Source organism: Thamnophis elegans, chromosome 5, assembly GCF_009769535.1.
Source record: "Thamnophis elegans isolate rThaEle1 chromosome 5, rThaEle1.pri, whole genome shotgun sequence".
Lineage (NCBI taxonomy): Eukaryota > Metazoa > Chordata > Lepidosauria > Squamata > Colubridae > Thamnophis > Thamnophis elegans.
Window position 1 is genome coordinate 43,643,114 of NC_045545.1, and position 25,071 is coordinate 43,668,184.

At 39.8% G+C, this 25,071-nt stretch overlaps 1 protein-coding gene across 3 annotated transcripts in view; it reads right to left on the reverse strand.

Annotated features, from left to right (window-relative positions):
- The window catches only part of PTPRF (protein tyrosine phosphatase receptor type F), a 627,213-nt gene that overhangs the window by 506,029 nt on the left and 96,113 nt on the right, over window positions 1-25,071 (reverse strand). For all 3 annotated transcript variants that reach the window (XM_032217661.1, XM_032217663.1, XM_032217660.1), the window contains exon 2: window positions 9,961-10,044. The gene's annotated coding sequence lies outside the window, so the exon portion shown is untranslated. The remainder of the gene's footprint in view (window positions 1-9,960; window positions 10,045-25,071) is intronic.

Below are 25,071 nucleotides of genomic sequence, written 5' to 3' on the forward strand. Positions count from 1 at the left end.
GCTATTACTGTTAACATAACTTTCCAAATCTGATAAAAATGTGAATCATTGCTCTGAGATCTGACTATGACAAAAGACTAATGGTAATCTGAACCAAGACAAAAGCCACATGAAACATACTGGATCCTAAATAACGTGGATCAAGTTTACCATCCTGAGCCACACTACATTCTACACGCATGGGGACAGGTTAAACTCTCCAAAAGCTATGAGACTCAGATGCTCCGCTTCCAACTTAGAGAATGAATCAAGCAGCTCAGTCAGGGAGATAGCCTATGCCAGGAGTGAGTAAACTTAAACATTCGAAGAGCAATTTGGACCCTCCTAACCGGAAGCCCCCTGTTCAATTCTGGAGCTGACCGGAAGTTCAGTTCCCCCACCACAGAGTTTCCTCCTAGCGCGGCGTACTTTTTCCTCTACCTGTCATAACCGAAAGCCCTATCAATTGTGGAGACAACTGGGAACCCCCCCCCCTTGCTATAGAGTCTTCTCCTGGCACACTGTGCTTCTCCCCCCCCAACCGGAAGCTCCTCTCAAAATTGTGGTGCCGACCGGTGACAGAGCCACAGCAGAGTGAGGAAAGAGCCACATGCAGCTCCAGAGTCGCAGTTTGCTGAGCCCAGCAGTGAAATCAATAACAGTAAAAACAAACAGAACTTCTCTTTAGTGCCTATAGATCTCACATCTGGTTATTTCTAGTGCTATGGGAATTGGCCATGCATGGGGAAGGTGTGGTCAATATTAGATTCTGATTTTGCATTCCAACCCCTCAATTTTCAATTCCAGCTCTGGAATGGGACAACTCACTGCGGCCAATTAACCATAGGACATTTTTGTCAAAGGAAATTACGTTGAAGAAACTGTGGTGGATAACATTTATCATGTTGAGTTATCCCATGTGGAATTGTCTGTTCTGTGGCAAGATGGCTGCGGCAGGTGGGTCACTGAAGGTTGCCAGTGACAAGTTCAGTAGATGCAAGGAAATTAAGTTCTATTGCAGGCTGCCTGCGTAACACCTCCCACCCAACTCATTCATACCCATAGTACTCCAAAGCCAATGGGGTCAGCTGCTGATATAATACTAAAACCTCATACTCAGATCTCCAATACAAAAGCAATTCAAGATTTCAAATCTTCAGTAATCAATCACATGACTACTCCCAGAAGTCATTCAGTGAAGTGGTTGACGTGATGTGCCAGGGCCTCAAGGCTGTTACGGACTGGATGGGGGTTAACAAGCTTGTACTCAATCCGGATAAGACCGAGTGGCTGATGTGTTTCCCTCCTACTAATTGGCCAAGTTTTCCATCTCTCAGGCTGGGGGGTCAAACAGTACGCCCCTCAGACAGGGTCCGCAATTTGGGAGTCCTCCTGGACCCACAGCTGACTTTCGAACACCACTTGTCGGCTGTGACCAGGGGGGCATTTGCCCAGGTTCGCCTGGTGCACCAGTTGCGTCCCTACCTGAACCGGGAGGCCCTCACAACAGTCACTCATGCCCTTGTGACCTCTAGACTGGACTACTGCAACGTGCTCTACATGGGGCAGCCCTTGAAGAGCATTCGGAGACTTCAGCTTGTCCAGAATGCAGCCGCGCGAGCGATTGTGGGTGCACCTCGGTTCACCCACGTAACACCTATCCTCCGCAAGCTGCACTGGCTGCCTATTGGTCTCCGGATACGCTTCAAGGCACTAGTCGTCGCTTATAAAGCCCTTCATGGTATTGGACCTGGGTACTTGAGAGACCGCCTGCTGCCAATTACCTACAATAGACCGATTAGATCCCACAGATTAGGCCTCCTCCGAATTCCATCCGCCAGCCAATGCCGGCTGGCGACTACCCGGAGGAGAGCCTTCTCTGTGGCTGCTCTGACCCTCTGGAACGAGCTCCCCGTGGAGATTCGAACCCTCACCACCCTCCAGGCCTTCCGCAAAGCCCTTAAAACCTGGCTGTTCCGACAGGCCTGGGGCTAAAGAGCTTTTGCCCCCCTCCTCGAATGGTATGGTTGGTGTGTGCTTTTAAATTGTGTATTGTTTTGTTCGTCTTTTTTATCCCTTATCTGTATCCCCTTCCCTGACTTGGTCCAACCCCCTGCCTAGGCAGGAAACCCTATACCGTTTCAGACAAATGGCTATCCAATATCTTCTTAAAGACTTCCAGTGTTGGAGCATTCACAACTTCTGGAGGCAAGCTGTTCCACTGATTAATTGTTCTAACTATCAGGAAATTTCTCCTCAGTTCTAAGTTACTTCTCTCCTTGATTAGTTTCCACCCATTGCTTCTTGTTCTACCCTCAGGTGCCTTGGAAAATAGTTTGACTCCCTCTTCTTTGTGGCAACTCCTGAGATATTGGAACACTGCTATCATGTCTCGCCTAGTCCTTCTTTCTATTAAACTAGACATACCCAGTTTCTGCAACCGTTCTTCATATGTCTGAGTCTCCAGTCCACTAATCATCTTTGTTGCTCTTCTCTGTACTCTTTCTAGAGTCTCCACATCTTTTCTATATCGTGGTGACCAAAACTGAATGCAGTATTCCAAGTGTGGCCTTACCAAGGCATTATAAAGTGGTATTAACACTTCACGTGATCTTGATTCTGATTGAGAACTGTGTTGGCTTTTTGGCAGCTGCTGCACACTGTTGGCTCATATTTAAATGGTTGTCCACTAGGACTCCAAGATCCCTTTCACAGTTACTACTGTTGAGCAAGGTACCACCTATACTGTACCTGTGCCTAAATTTGCAACATTTTGTTGCCTAAATGTAGAACCTTACTCTTTTCACCATTGAATTTCATTTTATTAGATAGTGCCCAATGTTCAAGTTTGTCAAGATCCTTCTGTATCTTTAGCCTATCTTCTGGAGAGTTGGCTATTCCTGTCAGCTTGGTGTCATCTGCAAATTTGATGAGTTCCCCATTTATTCCCTCATCCAAATCATTGATGAAGATGTTGAAAAGTACTGGGCCCAAAACAGAGCCTTGGGGTACTCCACTGCATACCTCCCTCCATGAAGATGCAGTTCCATTGAGGATTACACGTTGAGTGCCAGTCAGCCAGTTACAAATCCATTTGGTGGTGATGCTGTCTAACCCACATTCTTCTACTTTATCTAGTAGTAGGTTATGGTCTACCTTATCAAATGCCTTACTGAAGTTCAAGTAAACTATATCGATGATATTCCTCTGGTCCACTAATTTTGTCACATTATCAAAGAATGCAATAAGATTAGTCTGGCATGATCTGTTTTTGACAAACCCATGTTGGCTTTTGGTGATTACTTTGTTTGCTCCTAGGTGTTCGCTAATTCGTTGCTTGATTATCTTTTCCAGAATCTTTCCTGGTATTGAGGTCAGGCTGATAGGTCTGTAGTTTCCTGGATCTGTTTTTTTCCCTTTTTTGAAGATGGGAACCACATCAGCTCTTTTCCAGTCCTCTGGTATCAGCTACATATCAGCTACTTATTCTTATCACTCTTCATTTTTCTTGGATTATTTTTACCATCTTTTCTGTAAAGAGTTTCTGGAAGTTTTCTAATTTCTTTTTTTCTCCTTGTTGTTAATATTCTGTGTGCTTCTGCATTTTAACATCTTATGTACTTATTTATAATCCTTTCTTCTTTCTTAGGATACTTTTAAGATATCCTAAGTAATCCAGTTAAAAACAAATACATACATTCCCCAACTGGCCTGCTCACAAATTACATTCATTGAGAAATTAGCAAGAGATACCTGGCAAACAAAATTATCCACTCTTAAGACTAGAATACAACTATATAGAATAAACCTCCCAAGTATTCCCTTCTACCAGTATAGAGATTTCTTTTCCAATAGAAACCTTCTTATAAAACAATAGGACAATCATTAATATAAATCAGGACATAAATGTTCTTTCACTGTGTTTTTATTTGTTGTATTAACTAGAAAACATTCTTAGTACAATTCAAAACTTTTAATTCTGTGTTTCCTTAATATATATTTTATACTAAGTCAAGTGTGCCCTCTTCTAGCTATTATAAATTATAAACCACAGTTTATAATTTTCAATGGTTAAATTGAAGATTAAACCAAAATAGAAGAAGTTAATTTGTTTTTTGTTGCCATTTTTCCATACTTGCTCTATTTTTCTGCCATGATTTTTCCTTCTTGAGAAGGACCATTGACTTACCTGAAGGGTTGTTTTCAGGACGCTGCAAAGGAGAGTCCAAACAAGGGTTAAATACAGCCAAACTGCCCAGAGCTGAATTGAAACTTTAAGCCACGCCTCTGGTGCTGAATATCCTCAGATTTTTCAATGAAGACGTGGAACTGTTGCGCACTGAGAAGTCCAACATTGGATCAACTGGAAACACAACCGGAACAAGTCCAACTGGAACATCCAAGGAAACAAATGCGATAACAGCGGAGCCAGACCTCAGGGTGGGGTGGACTCTCCTTCGCAGCGCCCTGAAAACGACCCTTCAGGTAAGTCAATGGTCCTTTTCCAGGGCGCTGCTCAGGAGAGCCCAAGCAAGGGACATACCCAAGCTAAATGTCACTAGGGCGGGAAGCAGAAGCAGTCAGGGTCTCTCTGCTGGAATGAATACCCTGCAGCACACGGCTCCCAAAGGCCCCGTCTACTGAAGCAAACTTGTCTAACTTGTAATTCTGCACAAACGGAGATAAGGAAGTCCATGTGGCCGCTCTGCAAATCTCCTCAATAGGAGCCCGCGTCGCCCAGGCCGCGGTGGTGGCAGCACTTCTGGTCGAATGTGCCATGATGCGACTGGGTACCGGTCGAGACTGCAGAACATGGGTGAGAGCTATGCAGGCTCTAAGCCAACCACCAATCGTAGATGAGGAGACCTTCTTGCCCTGAGATGATGGCTGGAAGGATACAAACAACGACTCAGAGTGTTGAAAACTGGCCGTACGCTTGATGTATCTGTGTAGCGTCCTGAAAACATCCAGCTTGTGCCAGCACTCCTCGGGAGGATGCCTCGGACGTGGACAGAAGTCACGGGGGATGATTTCCTGGGCGCAGTGGAACCAGGAATTAATCTTAGGCACGAAAGAAGAGTCCAGCTGAAGGATCACCCTGTCTTGGTGAAACAAGCACAAATCCTCATGGACAGACAAGACAACCAGCTCAGAGATATGTCTAGCCGAGGTGATGGCAATGAGAAAAACGGTCTTAAAGGTCAGATGTTTCAAGCTGGCCGAATGGAGGGGCTCGAACGGCGGTTTGACCAGAGCCCGCAAGACCACATTAAGGTCCCAATTCGGGTATCTGTGAACCATCGGGGGACTCAGGTTAGTCGCCCCCCTGAGAAAACTGTGAATGGTGGAGTGACGGCTGAGAGAAAGGTGACCCTCAGGGGCCAGGATGGTGAAGAGTGCGGCAACCTGATGACGAAGAGTGTTAGGCGCCAAACCCTTATAAAGGCCGTCTTGCAGAAAGTCCAGAATGACAGGAATCGAAGCTGAAGAAGCTGAAGCACCCCTGGAGGAACACCAAGAAACAAAGGTGGCGTCGTAAATCTGAGTCGTGAAAGGACTGGTGCTGATCACCTTGGTAGAAAGGTTGTCCATGCTTAAGAGATCCCTCTCAAGTGCCAAATGGCTAGTTGTAGCCACTGGGGCTTTGGATGAAGAAGGGCCCCCTGGCAGAGAGAGGTCTCATGTGGAGGAATCCGCCATGAATCCTCCGACAGACAGACTCACCAGACCGGCAAACCAGGTCATCCTGGGTCAAAAGGGGGCTACCAGAAAGATCTCCACTGCCTCCGCCAGGATCTTCCTGATGACTCTGGGAAGAAGAGGCAAGAAGAGCAGTTCCTTCAGCCAAGGGCAGTGAAGAGCTTTTATCCCCTCGGATCGTGGAACCTGGTGAAAAACCTGGGAAAATGAGAGTTGGCCGCTGTATGGACAGCAGATGAAGCTCCGCCCACTGACCTAGGTTGTCGGTTTCTGACATCAAGGACCTGGACTGCGTGCCCCCCTGGCGGTTGATGTGCACCTTCGTCGTGATGTTATCCGTCAGCACCCGCACAGGATGATCCTGAATGCCCGTCTGAAATCAAAGCAGGGCCAACCGGACCGCCCTCAGCTCCAACCAGTTGATGCTGTGCGATGCCTCGGTCGAGGACCACCTGCCCTGAGCTATCTGGTTGTGGAAGTGGGGCCCCCAACCGTACAGACTGGCATCTGTCATAATGGTGAGCTGGGTCGGCTCCTTGAACGGAGACCCCTTCTTCAGGGCAGGAGACAACCACCATCCGAGAGAGCAACGCACCTTCACGGAGACCGGAATGAGCCTCGATGAGCTGCTCTCGTTGATCCTTTGATAGGGCAGCAGGAGCCACTGGAGGGACGAGAGTGAAGATGTGCCCACGGAACGATGGATAGGCACAATATCATCTTGCCCAGGAGCTGTGACAGCAGCACGATCTTGGCACGAGGAGACCGCCATACCTGTATGGCCATCTCCCTGAGGCTCTCCACCCTCTCCGGTGATAGGAAGATCTGGCAGGCAACGGTGTCGATGATGTCCCCTAGATGCTGAAGCCTGGTGGTGGGGCAAAGATGGCTCTTTTCCAAGTTGATGGAAAAGCCATGACTCCGGAGAACCTGCATAGTGTACTGCAGATCCTCGACCGCCTGCTGGGGGGTGATGACTGCATGAGCACATCGTCTAAATAGCAGTGCAGCCTTAGTGGTCACAACCTGAGGAATGCCGCCACTGCTGCGAGGACCTTGATGAACGTCCTGGGGGGCGATGACAGGCCGAACGGCATGGCCTGGTACTGGTAGTGCTGACCGGCGTAAGTGAACCTCAGGTATCTGCGGTGAGCTTTGCGGATGGGTACGTGGAGTAGGCCTCTTTTAGGTCTATGGAGGTTAAGATGTCTCCCGGCCTGATGCAGCCCAGGATCGACTGGAGGGACTGCATCTTGAACCTCCGATAGGTGACATGATAATTTAGCCATTTTAAACCTAGGATCCCCCTCCACCCTCCGGAGTTTTTGGGGACCAGAAACAGGATGGAATAGAACCCTGTCCCCTCCTGACCTGGAGATACCGGCTCTATGGCCCTGATCTCCCTGAGATGTCTTATTTCCTGTTCCATGAGGGATTTTTTGTCAGGGCACGAGGGAACGGGACACCTGATGAAATGACGGGGAGGAAGAGAGAGGAATTCTAGGGTGAGACCCAGTCGGATCGTTTGTAATACCCACTGGTCCGACGTGACCTGCTCCCAATAAGAGTGAAACAATTGGAGCCGCCCCCCTATGGGAGCTGATTCCCGAGTCACTTATACTTTCTGAAAGGGCTGGAGCCAGATCCCTCCCGAAAGGGGCGTCTGGAGTAATACGGTTGGCGACCCCTATCCTGAAGGACTGACGGTCCTGAGACCTGTCCGCCTGCTGGTTGAATGGGTGATGCGACTGAGCAGAATTGGAAGAAGGTTCCAAGTTCCGAAAGGACTGCTTCCTGTAGGAGTAAAAGCCCTTCTTATCGGATTTCTTAAAAACCGACGGCATCACCTTCTTTTTTTTCTTTATTTTCCACTAGGACTGGATCCAATACCTCCCCAAATAGCTTGACCCCTTTGAAGGGGACAGAAACTAACTTCCACTTGGAATGCATGTCCACGTTCCAATGCCTCAGCCATAAGAGACGCCTGGTGGTGACATTCGAAGCCAGGGCCCGAGAAGCGAACTTAGCCGCACTGAGGGTGGCATCAGCAGTATACTCGGTGGCAGCCATGATTTTATTAATCTCCTGCCTTAACTTGGTATCCTTAACTGGAACCCTCTCCATTAACCGCTTCAACCAGAGGAGAGTGGCCCTAGAAAGAAAGGAAGCTGAGGCAGACGTCTTAATTGCCCATGCAGCCGCCTGGTGCATCTTATGACAGGCATTCTCAGATTTCTTATCCTCAGCCTTAAGACCCACTAACAAATCAGGCGATAGCACCGATGTTGAGGTGAGGGCCGCTACCGGAGGATCGATAGGAGGCAGCTTAAGTAAATCCTCCAGGCTGGCATCCACAGTGTACAGCTTCTTATCATTGTTAGAGGGGGTAGCCATAGTAGCAGGCTGGGCTCATTGCTTCTGAACCAAATTAAGAAACATCTTGGGAATAGGAATGATCTCCTGGACTGAGACCGGTTCCTCAAACAAATCCCCAGATAAGTCATCCAGTTCAGCAGGAGCTTGAACAGGTGGAGTGGACCCCATATGGGTGGCCAGCTTGGCCTTGTCCAAAATGGTTTTGAAATTTGCAATGTTAAATAGTCCCAATGAAGAGGGCTTTTGAGCCGCTGCACCTTCCTCCCCCGAGAATTCAGCCTCCTGAACAGGCAGAATGTCATCCCCTTCCTCCCAGTTCGAAGCCTCGGAACCAGAAGAGGAGTGGGGAAAATGCAGGGGACGTGGGGGAGAAGCAACCACGGGAACTGGGTGGGGCTCTAGGTGTTTAGTCTTGCGGGTGCATTTGCCCTTGTGCAACATGCCCGCTTCGATGCCCTGGGAAATGGCCCTGTTGATAACTTCCTGCATTTCCACTGAAAGATCAGGCCCAAGATCCTCCATGGGCCGAGCTCCAGGTTTGGGCCGTGAAGAAGGAAGTTGGGGAGCCAAGGGACCCGGGGCAGGGCCTTCTTCTAGGTCCGAAGGGCAAGCGAAAAGATCAGCTTGATCCACCATCGAGGCCCCTGGAGATACTGCCCTAGACATGGAAGCTGTGGGGGAAAACTCCCGGCCCTCATCCTCACTGTCTGAAACAGGCCTTGGCTAGGCCGGAGGAACCTCCATGGCGGGTTCCTCAGGAGACACCGATTGGGAGGACTGCGTTTGGTGCTGGGCCTTGGAGAATTGATTTTCAAGGGCCTTTTGAGGGTGTAATGCATCCTTGTCTGGCCCTGATCCCTGCTTAGGGGCTGGCCTGGAGTATGGTTTGGAGCCCACGATGGCCTCCCTGGCAGCCACACCAGCCTGCCTGGAGAAAACCCTGGAGGAATCCCCTGCCTGGGTAGAATCCTCGGGAGCCTGCTCAGACATTAGTAACTGTGGGCCAAGATAATCAGGGGCTATCTCCACTCACCACCTTGCAAAAGTCCTGCAAACTAACAGATGCTCTGAAGAGACGTGAAAGGATCGCAGCAGCAATATCCAGCAGGTGGAATAAAGTGCGAGTGTTAACACCTCCCAGCACTGCAGGAATGAGGCTTGTGACCAGCGGCCCCAATCCTTGCCGCTCAGGTGAAAAGGATATACCTAATTGCCAGCCAGGCCGGACTCCTTGAGGCACCTGCTGTGAATCAGGCTGCAGGCAGCTGCCACGAGGTTGAAATCAGAAACTGAAACTGCAAATAGCTCCCAAAATGGTGACTGGAAGATCTAATTACTTTAAAAGTTGCCGCCAAACCATCCAGAGTTCTGAGGCACTGCTCCTGCACGCCGGCCACCAAAGGCACGGACGCCAACCGCAGGAGCCTCAGCGGGGCTTTCCCCCTCCCCAGCAAGGGTCCAGCAGCTGCCTGCGTTCCCCGCGGCGCCTGGGAGTTAAGCAGGACGCCGGAGAACTGAAGAGCGAGTTAGAAACGAATGAAGGAAATCTAATTACACTCACTCAGCCTGATCACCCCCTAAACTGAAAATACTCACAGTAAATGCTCAAGAAAGTCCAAGCAAATAAACTAAATGCAGAGAAACTTAAAGTGCGTGCTACTGGGCTAGCTGAATTGAAAATCTAGGGATAATCAGCACCAGAGGTGTGGCTTAAGTTTCAATTCAGCTCTGGGCAGTTTGGCTGTATTTAACCCTTGCTTGGACTCTCCTGAGCAGCGCCCTGGAAAACTGCACATCATTTACTTAAAAAAATTAAGAGTACTTGAAAATAGATTATATACAAAGACATCTTTAATTAGTAACCCCCAAAACATGATTGTCTGCCTATCATAAGTTAATACTCACCTGTATGCAGCAAAACTCCTTGCACCTTTTGCAAGCAAATGTTCTAGGTCCCTTTCACACTGATCAGCCCATTCAAGTGGTACCCTATAAAATAAAAAAGAGAAAAAGATATGTATGTAAAACCATCATAAAATTACATATTCAACCCATCCGCAGGAGAGCATTACTTAAGTCGGTTACAGCTCCACATGCAGAATTAGCACATATTTGCCAAAGGAATACTAAACATAAATTTGCTTTTATGGCTAAAAGACGCTACAAGCTTTCTTGGAGGTTTTCAGAATGATAGGATGTAGGTGGGAAGAGAAATAAGTGAAGCACAAATTAGAAACTAGTCTAATTGTAGTTTACCAATGGGGATCTCACTTGAACAAACACTACTAGAAACAAAAATAGCAATAAACCTTACTTTTGGGGCCCACTGAAAAATGATGATCTGTGCAACAACAGAAAATACCGTATTTTTCAGAATATAAGACACACCTACCTACTGCATTTATCTCCCTCCCTCCCTCATCTACCTACCTAACTAACTAACTAACTAACTAACTAACTAACTACTCTCTCTCCCTACTTACCTACTGTATTTCTCTCTCTTTCTCTCCCTCTCTATCCCTCTATCTACCTATCTACTTTTTTTAAAAAAAATTGCCTCTTCAAAACCTTGTTGCATCTTATACTCCGATGTGTCTTACACTTTGAAAAATACAGTATCAGCTCATAATATGAGCATCAGCTCATAATTATTTAGAACCAATAATTAAAAGACTCCAGAAAAGAAACACTGAAACTTAATCAACTTGTATCTCATATGCTACTCATCACACTGTATTCAAAGAAAAAATCCAAGGAACATTAATACATAACATCAAATTTAGACTAGAATTAGCATATAACTGTTTTATTCAACACTTGATTATTTAACAAGCTGTATGTCACAGATTTTATTCAGATTCATTATATTTACAATTAAAGCATATTTTTTTTAAAAAATAGCTTGAATAATACCTACAAAACCTACATTAAAATAGTAAACAACAATAATACAATTGCCACATAGCAATAATTTCCATATCTTCCAACAAATTAAGATACTTAATACAGCAGTCTTATAACAGTTGTACAGGGACTCACAGCCTTTAATTGCCATAAGCAGCCAAGGAGGGGACTAGAACTAAAGTTTCAAAATATAATTTGTTACAATTTGGGGTTCAGAATGAATAAGATTCTTTTCACCACAGTATTTTAGTGTTTATAACATTATTTTATTCATATTTTATTTATAATATGTACTTTTCTCATTTGTTGAGAATTCAAAGCACAATTTCCTTTGGAAATCTTTGCAAGAATTATGGTAGAACTTCATAACGTAGTACATTAATTTCAGCAAAAGGAACTGTTACCTAGATTTGTAGTACTGAGTATGCATCGACAGGGACTCTAATCAATTACTTCCTATATTTATTGTCTCTGAAGAAAATGAGATCCAGAATTAATAGCAAGAATCACTTATGATCTTACCTAGATTTATTCAATTCTTCTCCATATGATTCATGTTCAAAGATGTTATATTTTCAGGGTTAAAGTATATATATATATGATTAAAGTATTTAAGAAAAGTCAAAACTATTTTTCTACAAATTGTCTAAAACAAGACTGAAATTTCAGTAACAATATACTTTATATGTTACTTGAGAACCATTTATTTTGTTATTTGGTAAAATGGTGGTTTAGGAATTGATAGCAACACTTCCTTTAGAAGGAACTAGTATAAAACCAATACATGTTTCATGCTTCCATATTTTTCAGGTTCACTCTAAAAGTTGTTAAAATGCATGAGCATTAACTTTACATACTGCATAATAAATATTCATTAAAATTATATTTAAACATCACATTAAAATGTTCTTTTTCTGTGTCTAACTCAATGCATTACCACCGTCTCCAAAAATATTCTAATATTTTATTAATTTAAACCAAAATAAAATTCTCAGAAATGATTTATGAGCTACATATAACGATGGTTCCCAAGTCAACTATAAAGCATAATTGAAACAAATACGTTTAATATCCTCCTTGTAATTAATTAAGAAGAAAGCATGGGAAGAGGACGTTCATCCATGCTCTGCTAAAACCATGTTTAAAATTAACATCTCAAATCTCTTATTATGGCTGATATAATATTTTTGGATCAGTACAAGAAACTCAATCCTCTCCTGATTTTACTGCAACTTTTTTAGCGTAAGAGAGATATTCACTATTAATATGGCTATCATCAATAATATAGTTAAAACAGTTACTATCTATTGATTAATTTGAAGGAAGTCTAGTGTTTTTTTAAGGGAGAACATTTCAGCACATTCTTCAGCCAAATAAATGACCAATGACTTTTTGAAACTAAGGTTTCTATATGAAAGAACAAGATTCTGTTGCTTTATGAAATCATAGCTGCACTTCACTGTTATTAATAAAAATAATGCAGACCAAAATAATGCAAGTTAAGAGCACTGCCAAAGAGACATGTTATCACAATTCATCCTGAAAAGTGGGACCAAAGAAAGAAAGGAAAAGGGTGAAAGATGCCTGGAATGTATGGCCAATTCTCAATTCTTATAGGTTGAATGATCACAAAAATAATGTATCCTTCAATTTTATGGGTAATTAATTTTTTTATCTGAAAAAATAGTCTTGATAAACTTTAGTTCAAAATATTATTTATGGCATATAAGTAAATATGTGTTCTCTGGGCTGCAACAACAAAAGATGAAAGCAATCATGTAAGAAATATTGTAACTAAAAGGCAGACCATTTTAAATATGCCTTCATATTGGTTCATTCAGTTATTCTACTTAAGTGGTTTATCAAATGTAATGTGGCTATGTGCGCAAGATTAAAAACAATAACACAAACAACCATATGCATGTATCTGTGATTACAAGGAAGCTACACATGATAATTAAAATTAAATGCAAGTGAATGAATCTCAGAAAACATGATTTCATCCTTGAAATCAATTATTTTAGGCTATCCTACTCTTTTCCCCAAATCTACAAACAACCTGTGAGATGTTATTATGCTTTAAGTTACCCATTTTAGGCACTATTTAATTATAACTGTGGGTTAGAAAAATATCTGTTTAAAATGAAGTGTAGATCATGACCTGCAGAGATAATGTATTTGTTGTACTCCCCCCCCCCCCTTCAAGACATCTATTCCTAATTGGCAATTCTAGCACAAGTAAAATAACAAGAGAATCCCTATGAAAAATGTGAAGATGCAAAGAACTCTGTGAAGCTAACCAACAGTTTGAAATCAATAACAACTTCATAATTTGACAAAGGAGATTAAATGATGCTGTGCAAATTCTATCAACATTCCTCTAGCAAATTCAATGAGGTGATAAAGGCAGAATATTATGCTGATAGATGCCAAATGCTTTACATTAAAATATTGACACACTAAATATAGCCTTCAATTCTCATTATAATAATATATTTTAATAGATGACTAAAATCAGTTCTTAATTGGACATAAATGAAAATGCTAAGATTATACATCAAACTACAAGCTTAAATATTTCATAGTTAGCATCCACTGTCTCCTTTTATTTTTAGTCTTTTAGATTTTTTTAAAGCCAAACACAAAAAAGGAAACAGTATTTTCCATTCCTGCCTCTAATATCTCTACCCAAACAAATTATAAAAACTATAAAAAATACTGGCACACTGAGGACTGAGATTTTTAAAAAAATAGTTACAAAATTGTTGGTACAAACCCAACTCAAAAATTGAATAGCAATTTCAGGTAATTAAACTGTGCAATAAATGTAACCGTGTTGTCATATGAAAACAGAGTTTAGTAGAATATTTTACTTGCTTCCATAAATTATCCCTGCTATACCCTTTTAAAGTAGTATGTCATAAAAATTCACACTGAAAAACAAGAATACAGAATCAATGGCAATGTAATGGAAAAGAGCATCAGAGCCATAAATTATGTAATCTATAGATACTACCTAAGTAATTTATGATAATGATAGAATATTATGAAAGTGACTATATAAAATGCAGTAACAAATAAACATTCAAAATGTTAAAGATCAACATAGACCATTTATCTCTGCATTCACAATTCTACATTGTAGATCTTGCAGACTGTAGTGCTGGTGACTCATCATAATTAAATTAATTTCTCTATATAGTTTTTATGTGTCTTCATTTTTAAAATTTACTAAAGCAAAATGATTTTCAGAAGAACAGAAATGGCATTTATCATGAATGGATCATTTCAGTAAATGTTCAAAAATTTGTGATAACCATTTTCACACATTTGAAGGGTTTCTAAACCATCCCTAAGTATGCAAAAATAAATACTGTCTGACAGAAGTCTCTCACATCCAAGAATATATAAAAATAAGTCTAAATAAATGGATTAAATTTAAGACATCTCCACAACTTTGATGATGATGATCATGATGATGATGACGACGATGACGATGATGGCACTAAGATGCAATTATAAAATCCATCCGTCCAAAGTCACAACTTCCATTAAGCACTATATCAAACCATCATCACTTTCAATCCCATGCCCATGCTCCTTTAGGAAGGAAATCAACTGGATGCAGAACTGACAATCTACTTTTCACTGGAGTGTTATAAAATAATATCCCCTTTGTTATATTGGAGGGTCATCAGGATACATTAAATACTGCATTGCTGTAACTCTGCTGCTTTAGATCTTGAAATCCTTCCCTTCCAAAAATGACTTTCATAATCCATTCAATATTTATTAGAACTGCAGTAAGTGGTTTCATCCCACTCTATGCCAAAACCCTTTGGAGTGCAAGATGGGGGGAAAAGCAGAACCATATATTTCTGATCAGTCGTATGCATGATTATTCAGCAGAGTTCATCTCAGTGGGAGGACATAAAGGAAATAGTTTTCTGAATTGGCTTTTGTTCTCTTAGTGAATTCATTATCACAGCTAAAATTCAGACTCTTAGTTTCTGACTGAGCCCACTCCAACCCCAAACTGTTGAGAGATCCTTTATGTATCTTTACCAAAAGGTGATAAAGATTTCATACTATAAGTTTAAGGATGCCAAACTTACTATTTAATTTCAATGAAGAACAACACAAAAATCTGTCCCCTATTAATCAAGCATAACAAGTAGCAAAATTGCTGTAAATATATAAGAATAAGGTTACAGCAGGTTATATGCTATACTGGAACACCAAGTAATACCTGCATGTTAGTGGCATTGTTTCAGAGACATACCAGATCACATGTTGTTTTTTTACAAGGAATAATCACTTAATATCTTATTTAATTATAACTAAAAATATTTCACTTTGGCTATGAGTTATTTACCATAATAAATCAGAGATGCTATTCAAATAAACAAGGGTTTTTGGAAATTACAGATGAAATTTATGATGGCAAAAATATTCCTTTATTATTCAGCTGGACTGAAGTAGTTATTACAGTGGTATAAATTTGACCAATAAACCTAAACCACCATTCTCTTTACTTTTCCAGTTTTGAAGTCAAAGTCGAGACGTTCAATGAAGCATATTTAGCAATAAAACTGCCTCTTTATTTGTGATCTTTGTTAATGTCTTTCACTGACCATGTTTTCCTTTCTTTTGTTGATAGTATTTCCTTTAAATATCAGAACTTATATAAGACCTTGCAGAAGCATTCCTTAACATAGTATATCAGCATGAGCAAAGCATCTTTTCCTAAGTATTAAAGAATCCATGTTCTTTGGATGGCTTGCATGGCTACTAAAAAGGTTATCCAATTGTCTACCCTTTATATATCGTGTGCCCAGCCATGGTGTCAGCGGAAGGTCCTGTTGTTTGTGCATACAAGTGCAGAAGTTATTGAAACCTTTAAATAATAAACAAATAAACGTCTACTCAGTTTTTGGGATGTTAGAAGGATACAAAAAGAATTCATTTTTTTCCCCAAAGTGTAAAATATTTTCCTTTCACTAACATTTTTCCACAAGCCCTAGAACCGTATTTATTCTAAATACATTTCTAATTTGGTAAAATTAGCCAAAGCCTTATTCAGATATATTGATATAAGAATAATCTAAGTCGAAAGGGGGGGGGAGCAAAAACTCAGACAAAAATTATCATGGAAATTTTATAGTGAAGGTCAAGCAGCAACATTCTTTCATCCATCTGCTCATCAGGTGTCAAATAAATTATTGTATTCTAGGCATTTTAAAAATTAAAATTAATATGCAGGGAGGAAGGGATGGAAATGCATTCTACTCAAATCTGTCAAGTGATCCAAATTGTTGTGAATGTGGAATTCTGTTAAGTTTTTCTAATTCTGAGTCTTCTAGCTAATCATATTAATTTATCAAGCTGGACAACTCTGAGAGGAAAGCACAAAAGTTGACCTGCTCTCTCAAGGACAGATACTATATTCCTTTCATAGCCATTTGCAAAATACTAACTAGATGGTAATAGCTTTTTGTTTAATTTAAAAGCCCATCAACATTTCATTAAAACTACTGATTTAGCATCAATTAACAAACCGCAATTTTATCTCACCCCTGCCTCTTACTCATAGTATTTCTTAACTCTGTCCTATAATCTTTCAATCAGAGCTATCTGACATTTGGCAATTGCTGCATTAAACTAATTTTCTTTTAGTTATTCATACCAACCCAGCCAGAAACAAGAGCAGAATGGAGGTCTAGACATCTGCTCTCATAGGATGTGATGCAGAGGTATACAAATAGCATGAGAGCTTTTTAAAAGTTGCTTTTGAGAAACCCTGTCTTTGATACAGTAAAAATACAAAAGGTTCCAAGGGCAATTAGAAGCCTAAAGAGGCTTATATATGGGGAAACATTTTGAAAGATCTACACCCTTCATCTTGCTGAAGGAGATGAAAGAGTTACCAAAGATAATCAAAACAATGAAGGATAGAGGAAGGTCATTTCCCTTTTTTAATACACATATTTCTGCTACAGAAACAAGATATTATTTTGGATACCCTTTTTTTGTTCTCAGAGCAGTATATTTTAGAAAACAGTGGTTTTGACATAATAGCAATCTTTAAAGTCTTGACTGCTACCAGTAATTACCCATGACAAACAATTCAGGCTGATCATTTGGAGGGAGGGGGAATGCTAGCTACTACGCTTTTCTGTGATCTTGAATTGGTCTAATAAAAACATTCTGACAATGTGGATTGTATTCATCATAGTCCCACATATTCATAAAATATTGTTACATCAGAGGTAGGTTGCTGCTGGTTTGGCCTGGATCGGCCGAACCGGTAGTAGCGGCGGCAGGAGGTTCCACCCATCTGCCCAGACGCTTCTGCGCATGCACAGAAGTGTTGCGTGCGAGCACAGGAGCTCGCCAAACCAGTAGTAAAGAAATTGGCAACCCATCTTTGTGTTACATCACTAATGGGAAAATTCACTGGAGGAAGTGAACTGGACAATTCATCTGCCCTAGTAAGGCAGGAGCTAAGTACTACAATAGTTATATTTCCCAAATGAAGTTACTGCAATTTTGCAGAAATGACAGAACATATGGAAGAACTTCTTTTTAAGAACAGTAACCAGGAAATCTGCTTCCTTTTTTCTCCCCTCACAAACCATGAAGGGAAATGTAGGTTTATTACTACACCATAAAACTATACCAAATCATAGATTAACATTAAATATATTTTCATAAAACATGTTTAACAAACACTACACAATAATTCTGAGTATCTACTTTACAGATGGTCCTCGCTTACCAACTGTGTCATTCAACAGTGGCTCAAAATTTAAGATACTGTTTCATCATGTCTGTCACTGTCACTACTACTAATGAAACATCAGCCTATACTCCTTGTTTCATACAGTGCTGTTCAGAAGTTATTCCAGCAATACATACCAGCCTTGAAACCCCACACCAATGAATGTCTATCACTCAATCTAACCATACCTGGTTATTATCACTTCTAATAGGTTTATTGGTTTTCATCTTGTAGTAGTCTTAATAATCTAATAAATTACTATCAAGTCAAGAAAAGCTTAAGAGCTTGACATGTCCACAATAAGTTCCACAACATTTTATTATGATTTCCTTTCAATTTCTTCTACTTTCTTCAATTAAATTTTCTATTGTGTTTTTGGCTAGAAAACAATGGTTTTAATATTATTTTCATTTATAATTCTCAATAAAAATTTTTGCAAAAAAAGAAACAGTGATTTTAAGGAAAAAAGGATAGTTCATTTATAATAGCCATTGGATGCCCCAGCATTACTGTTGTTCTTGCTAACTAAATCAGTAGCACAGATGTTAACATGTAAAATTGACAGTTCACCAGCAACTATAGCCAAAAGACAGATATGCCGATTGTTATAACCAAGTTCTAAATTAATGAGTATAAGTCTCTTTGTTATGAACAATAACTGACCTAAGAAAGGCCAATCAATGATGGATGAATCCCAATCTTATAATGAAGAGAATCATATTCTAGCAATCAAGTGGGCACTGTGTTGTGAAGATCAAGCTTTGATCATCTATACCCAGAAATTTGGTTTTTTAGGCAATCCTCCCACATTCACACTTATCATTCCATTTATTGAAACATCTGGCCCTAATTTCCCGCTTATATGAATTCATACTCCTAAAGGTTCATATGCTTCTTTAGCTTTCAATCATTTTTCCCAATAAATAAATGAACAGTTGTAATGTTTTGACTTATTTGTTTAATTGGGCTCTCTTTATCTAAATTAAGACCTTGTATGCAGATAAGATCACATTTTAGGTAATATTTATGCAAAAATGTCCAAAACTTAACAAATTTCTAAGAATCTCCATATGCTTAAACAAAAGCTAATACAACTTCCACATAGTACCAAATAAATGTAAATGCATGGTCATTATTTATGTATAATTGTTTACAGATTCAAAATATGAAAACAATATAATTTGCAGATAGTGTTTAGCTTTATATCACACATAATTTGTATCTGCTTGTTTTGTAAAGCTACAGATTTATTGAAAGATACAGCTTGACAGATTTTCCTGCAGATATTTCTTTATCAGAACTAGATAGCACAGAAGACTGTCAAAGCCACTTCTTTCTTTCCAGAATGCTGAACACAGCATAATAGATTTAAATTACAGAAAAGGATATTGCAAATGAATATTAGAGGGGAGGAATCAATTATCCAAGAGATGCTGGCCTGGCTCCCCTAGATGGGATATGTTCAAGTGGAGACTAGATAGTTCTCAGTCTCATATTCTATAATTGGCTTCCTGCATTGAGCGGGGGGGGGGGGGTTAAACATGAGGGCTTAAATGATGTTGTCCAATTCTAAGATTCAGTAGCACTGCTTAGCTCTCTGCAAGTACAGTATCTGTCTCCCTCCCTCACTCTCTCTCTCTCTCATTCAAACTAAATTTAAAGGAAGAAAAGAAATTAGAAAGGAGTAAACAGTGCAGGGAAAAAGAAATAAAAAGAAAATGAGAAGAAAGTAAGAATATAATAAAGAAAAAAGATACTTCCAACCTTCATCAGAAATATAAACAAATTTAGTAACTCTTCACCCCTTCTTAATGTTATAAACATGTATCTTTTCATCCCATATCTCATCTCTAAACAAATCCATAAAACATCATGTTTTCAGTCCTGGTGTCAGCTGAAAGTCCAGAAAGGGGGGATCACTTATTTTACCCTTGACCAAATAAACCAACCTTATATTTCATTTTATTTGTTACTTCTAACAATCTTAATCTTTAGTTTGCTCAAATATTATTGTAGGATTTTATTTCTCTTCACTTCATCTTTGTCCCTTGGTATGCATTTGTATTTCTTTCTTACATTTCAAAACCTTAGCCAATTTCTTTTGTCATGCAGTGAAATATCCTTTTCTAAATCATTCTTTTGACCTGTCAGTTGTAAACCCAATTTCGATGCCATCTTTATCTTGTCAGATAAAATTTGTTACACATCTGACAATTCTTCAATAACCTCTTTGGAGATAGACTATCCATAGAAACAAACATCATTACTTTGTTGATATTGTGGCTACTATTTTCTGATTTCATTCTTCAAATGAAATCTCCTTCAGTATTTTTGTCATAAACATCTTGCAGGCCTATATATCATCTCTCTACCTATAATCTTTAGTCCTTTCTAGTGTCCAGTTTTTGAAATCATGAAATTATTTCTTTGTGTTGTTTCTTGTAAAAAACTAAAACAGGATCTATTTCCCATACAAAGCTCTTTGTACTTTAAAGCTCTTTGTACTTTATAATTAATTTCAAAATTTTATTGTGAAAGTTTCCATTTATAACTTTCTAAGATCGAAATCTTATTTAACTTTTTTGCTGTTTACTTCAAATTCTTTAAATTCTTAAGCTAATAATTAGAGTTTTCTTTTGTTCAGGATTAAAGGCAGACTCACCCAACATTTTCAAACTTGTCATTCCAAAGGTCTCTAATATCTCAGAAGTAACTAATGAGCAATTTCCAAAAGGGATTAGAAGGTAAGCTTTGAAAACTTAGTGTCCTTTAAAAGCCTCCCTAGTGGTGGTAAGATGGCTAATTTTGTCATCTCCTGTCACTCACACCCATAGAAAACTGTTTCTGTGCAGTTTCCTCACAGAGAGCACATTCAGAGCATATGTATGTGATGTTCTGTCCTCTCCGCTCCTTATCCATAGAGGTTCCAAGGAATCAGTGTATTCACCAGTTCTTTGGTTCTCTGCCACAGTTCTCAGTGCAGTCTTCAATTTGCGATACCTCTCCAAAAGCAATTTCCAGAGGTACAATCGGAAGTAGAAAAATGGAGCAATGCATCTAAATACGAGGATTGAGAAATGAGTCAATTCATTAAAACAGCCTTTTTTCAGGTTTCTTAAGTAGTTCTGAACTTGTATTCCTATGTCTTCTGAAGCACCTTTTTTGAATCACTTTTGAGGCATGCCATGCCTATTATGTATTAATGGTACTTGATTCTGCATATTCTGAATTATATAATACCTTGGGCTGCTTTTGGAGAATAAACAATATAAACCATCTGGAATTGTTTAGAAAACCGAAGAAAAATAATATTAAAATACTAGAAGCCTAATATATCAGCTATTCATTTATGGTACCTTGCACATTCTACTTCACACCTTAACAGATCTCTTTCCATATAACAAATCTACCTACTGGCTTATAAATCACCCCACTCGTCTTGTACACACACAGCTGTTAAATTTTGAGTGCCAGTTTCAGCAAAAATTACAATAATTCTTTGTTAACATTGCACGCCACTAATACTTGTTCCTTGATCCCAAGCACATTCTTAATAAAAAGAAAGAATGAGAAATAATAAATATTTATTTTCAATTGACTAATCTCTGAATTTATTTAACAGGTATGGAAATGTTTAAAAACTGGTTAGCAACAAAAAACAGAATCATTAAGAATATTTAATGAAGAGAGCTCAAATTCTTCAACATTTTGATCCTACTTCCAAGAGTGCTCTATTTCTACTTTAGGGGGGGGATCTTAAAGGAGCACTAATACAGCCTATAGAAGTAATTGTTTGCAAACTGTAATTTCATAATGTGAGAATCAAGCTTATGCCTGGCAAGTTTCCCTTCTCTCTTTTGAACTTTTGCATTTTACATACTGCAAATAGAAAGCGTATTTGGAACATTCACATTTTGAAAAATACATTACTTTTTTGGATGTATCCTTCTTGCCAACAAGGGGTAACACATGTTTAATATAGCATTTTGGAAACTATTACTACATCATACATAATCATGCTATTGGGAATCTCTTACTCAACCCTGAGAGAACAGCGAGAAAGCTTTCTTTTTCCTTACACTGCCAGAGCAAAAAGAGCTGGTGATAATCCCCTTCCAATGCAGTATTTAACACCTATCAGGCAGGTGACAAGTACTGCAGTGTAAGGAGGATTAGCACAGTGAAGCCCTTTACAGTGAAGTGAAATTCTCAGCAAGCACCAGAATGAAGATACTATGCCCTGATCAATACTTCACAATTCTTTAAAAAAAGCTGTGTCCCACAAGACTCTGAAATCAGATAAAGAATGACACAGCAAAGCACACTATATAATTCCTGCATCAAATTTATTTCTAGATAATAAAAACGGTGCAGAAAACTATTATTAATACAAATTTAAACAGAAATATTTTTCAGATATGTTTTCACATGTGTTGATGATAATACCAACCCTAGATTTAGCTACTACAGAATATCTATAACCTCAATTAATATACTCCAATTCAGCAGCACTGACTTTTCTAGCAGCACAATGCAACTGACAGTGAATTTTGACATTTCCTTGAGGGTACACTGCTGAAGTTCTATAATGTGAAAAGGCATATCAACAATCCCTATGGCTGTAATGGTACAAATTTCTAGGAAACAAAGTCTATTATTATAATACAGGTGGTATCACCAATGTCGAGGCACAAAATAAAACTCATTGGCCATAAATAACTAACATGAATCAGGAAGAAGCCACTGTTCTTCCATCAAATTTCCTGGCGTCTATTTCTAGAACTTATATTTCTGAAACTACATTTCTAGAATTGATAATTCTGAAACTAAGTCAGTAGCTGTAATCGGTTATCAATGGCACACCAAGACTGAGACTATAGATAGCAGGTAGTTTTTCATCATCTTGCTAACCGTTGCTTCTGCTCTTTGTAAATTAATCTCTGCAAATAAGACTAAACGCTAGAAGAAATGGTCAAAAGTCAGCATAGATTCTTGGTATCGCTCTAAACTGCAACTGACAATACTGGCACTTTATTTTGTCATTTTTCACATTTGAATTCTCTGTTAGTGCAGGAAGAGCCAAAAAACAAATAGATTTGGATGGAGAAACAGAAGACAATGCTTCATGCACTGTGGGTTAACTGAACCATCAAGATAGCCAGTTTGGTTTAGTGCCATGATGGCGAACTTATGGCACATGTGTGCACGCGGAGCCATTTCTGAGGGCATGCGAGGCATTGCCCAATCAGCTCCAACACATATATTTGTGGTGGCCAGCTGATTTTCGGCCTTGATTTTCTGCAGTTTTTCACCCTCTGGAGGTTTCCCTGAAGCCTCCAGAAGCATCCGGAGGGTAAAAAACCATACAACATGCAAACCGGAAGTTCGGGAACGGACTTCCAATTTGCACATTGGGCTGTTTTTCGTCCTCTGGAGGCTTCTGGAGGCAAAGCCTCCTGAAGCCTCCAGAGGGAGAAAAACGTCCCAACAGACAATCCAGAAGTCAGTTCCCAAACTTCTGGTTTGCGTGTTGGGCTGTTTTTTGCCCTCCCCAGGCTCCTAGAAAGCCTCTGGAGCCTGGCGAGGGTGAAAAATGGACCTATCAGAGCCGACCGGAAGCCAGAAAATGGGCTGTTTTCGGCCTCTGGAGAGCCTCCGGGCAGTGGGGAGGATGTTTTCACCCTCCCCAGGCTCCAGGAAAGCCATGTGTGCATGCATGGAGCAGCAGTGGGGTTATGGGCGCATGAGCAGGGGTATTAAATTATGGGGTGGGCACACACTTTTGACACCCGAGGTGAAAAAAGTTCACTTTCACTGGTTTAGTGCAAAGGTGTCAAACTGGCAGTCCTGAGAGCCGGATGCATCACACACAGGCCACACCCACCCCAGCTCTGCAAAGGGGAAAAACATTGTGATAAATCACGTGATGGCAATGTGACAACACAAGTTTGACACCCATGGCCTAGTGGTTAAGCACCTGGCTAAAAAGTGGGAAACTGGGTGACCTTGGGCCGATCACTCTCTCTCTCAAGACCTACTCATCTTGTAGGATTGCTATTGAAAGAAAAGGAGCAAGGTACATTGGATATGTTAGTCTTGATTTAATTGTAAAAATAATAAAGGAGGCATATACATAATAAATAAAGTTCCGGTTTTTCCCATCTCAGTGAATCAGCCTGATTTTACAGTTATACAATACAATACAATAGCAGAGTTGGAAGGGACCTTGGAGGTCTTCTAGTCCAACCTCCTGCCTAGGCAGGAAACCCTATACCATTTCAGACAAATGGCTATCCAACATCTTAAAGACTTCTAGTGTTGGGGCATTCACAACTTCTGGAGGCAAGCTGTTCCACTGATTGTTATGTATGCTGCTAAGTTATTTCTCCCTATTCCTCCTATATAGACACATACAATTCTTTACATTGGCATAAAGCATAGATTCAGATGCAGTTCAAATGTTAAGGCAACCATAGCCTAAACCGAGACAGCCTATTTTAGAATAATTTGAATCACTTCGAAACTGAGGTCACATTAATCCAGCATTCCAAAATCAAATTGACTCATTATAAAGGTCTGGACTTTGAAGGTTTAAAATAATAATATTTTGTTTTGCTTGTTAAATATATTTGATGCCCTTCCTCCAAACTGTACTTAAAAGTGTAATGCAAAATCGTGTTAACACGTAGAGAGAAGTGGATATGCTGACAATTCTATCTCTATTTTGTAACCAAACTGAAGGACCTGAACAAAAACACAGCTCTGATTCATCTGAAATAGCAATCACAGATTAAAACTATATCTATGACTGTACCTTTAAAATAGCTATCAAAGATGCAGAGTAATAAAGATGTAAAATACAAATGCAGAAGGAAATGAGAACTTGATAGCACATTTCTTTAAGATGAATTATGCATGTCAAAATGCCACCTTTTCAAAACTCTGGGGGGGCACTCTTCATATAGCCAAGGCAGTGGGGTAAGTCACAAAAGCCTGACTTGTTTGATTTATCAATAAGGGTTTACAATTATGATTTCTTTTTTTGTTGTTGTTGTTGAAAAGTTTTATTATTTTAATTAAACAAAAACACAAAAGAATCATCCTTCGTTACATCTTGTAGAAAGCGTGTCGATTGGTTACAAATACATTTCGTGTGTTTCTTCCACAAACATTACATATACTTCATTCAAATTGAATTGTACATTTCAAATCAAAAAAATGTATGTATTTTACTATCACTGTACCACAATTCTCATTTAATTACAATTATTTAAACGTGCTTTTATCTGAAATCATTTGTTATTTAAAGACACAACCACCTACTGGCATTC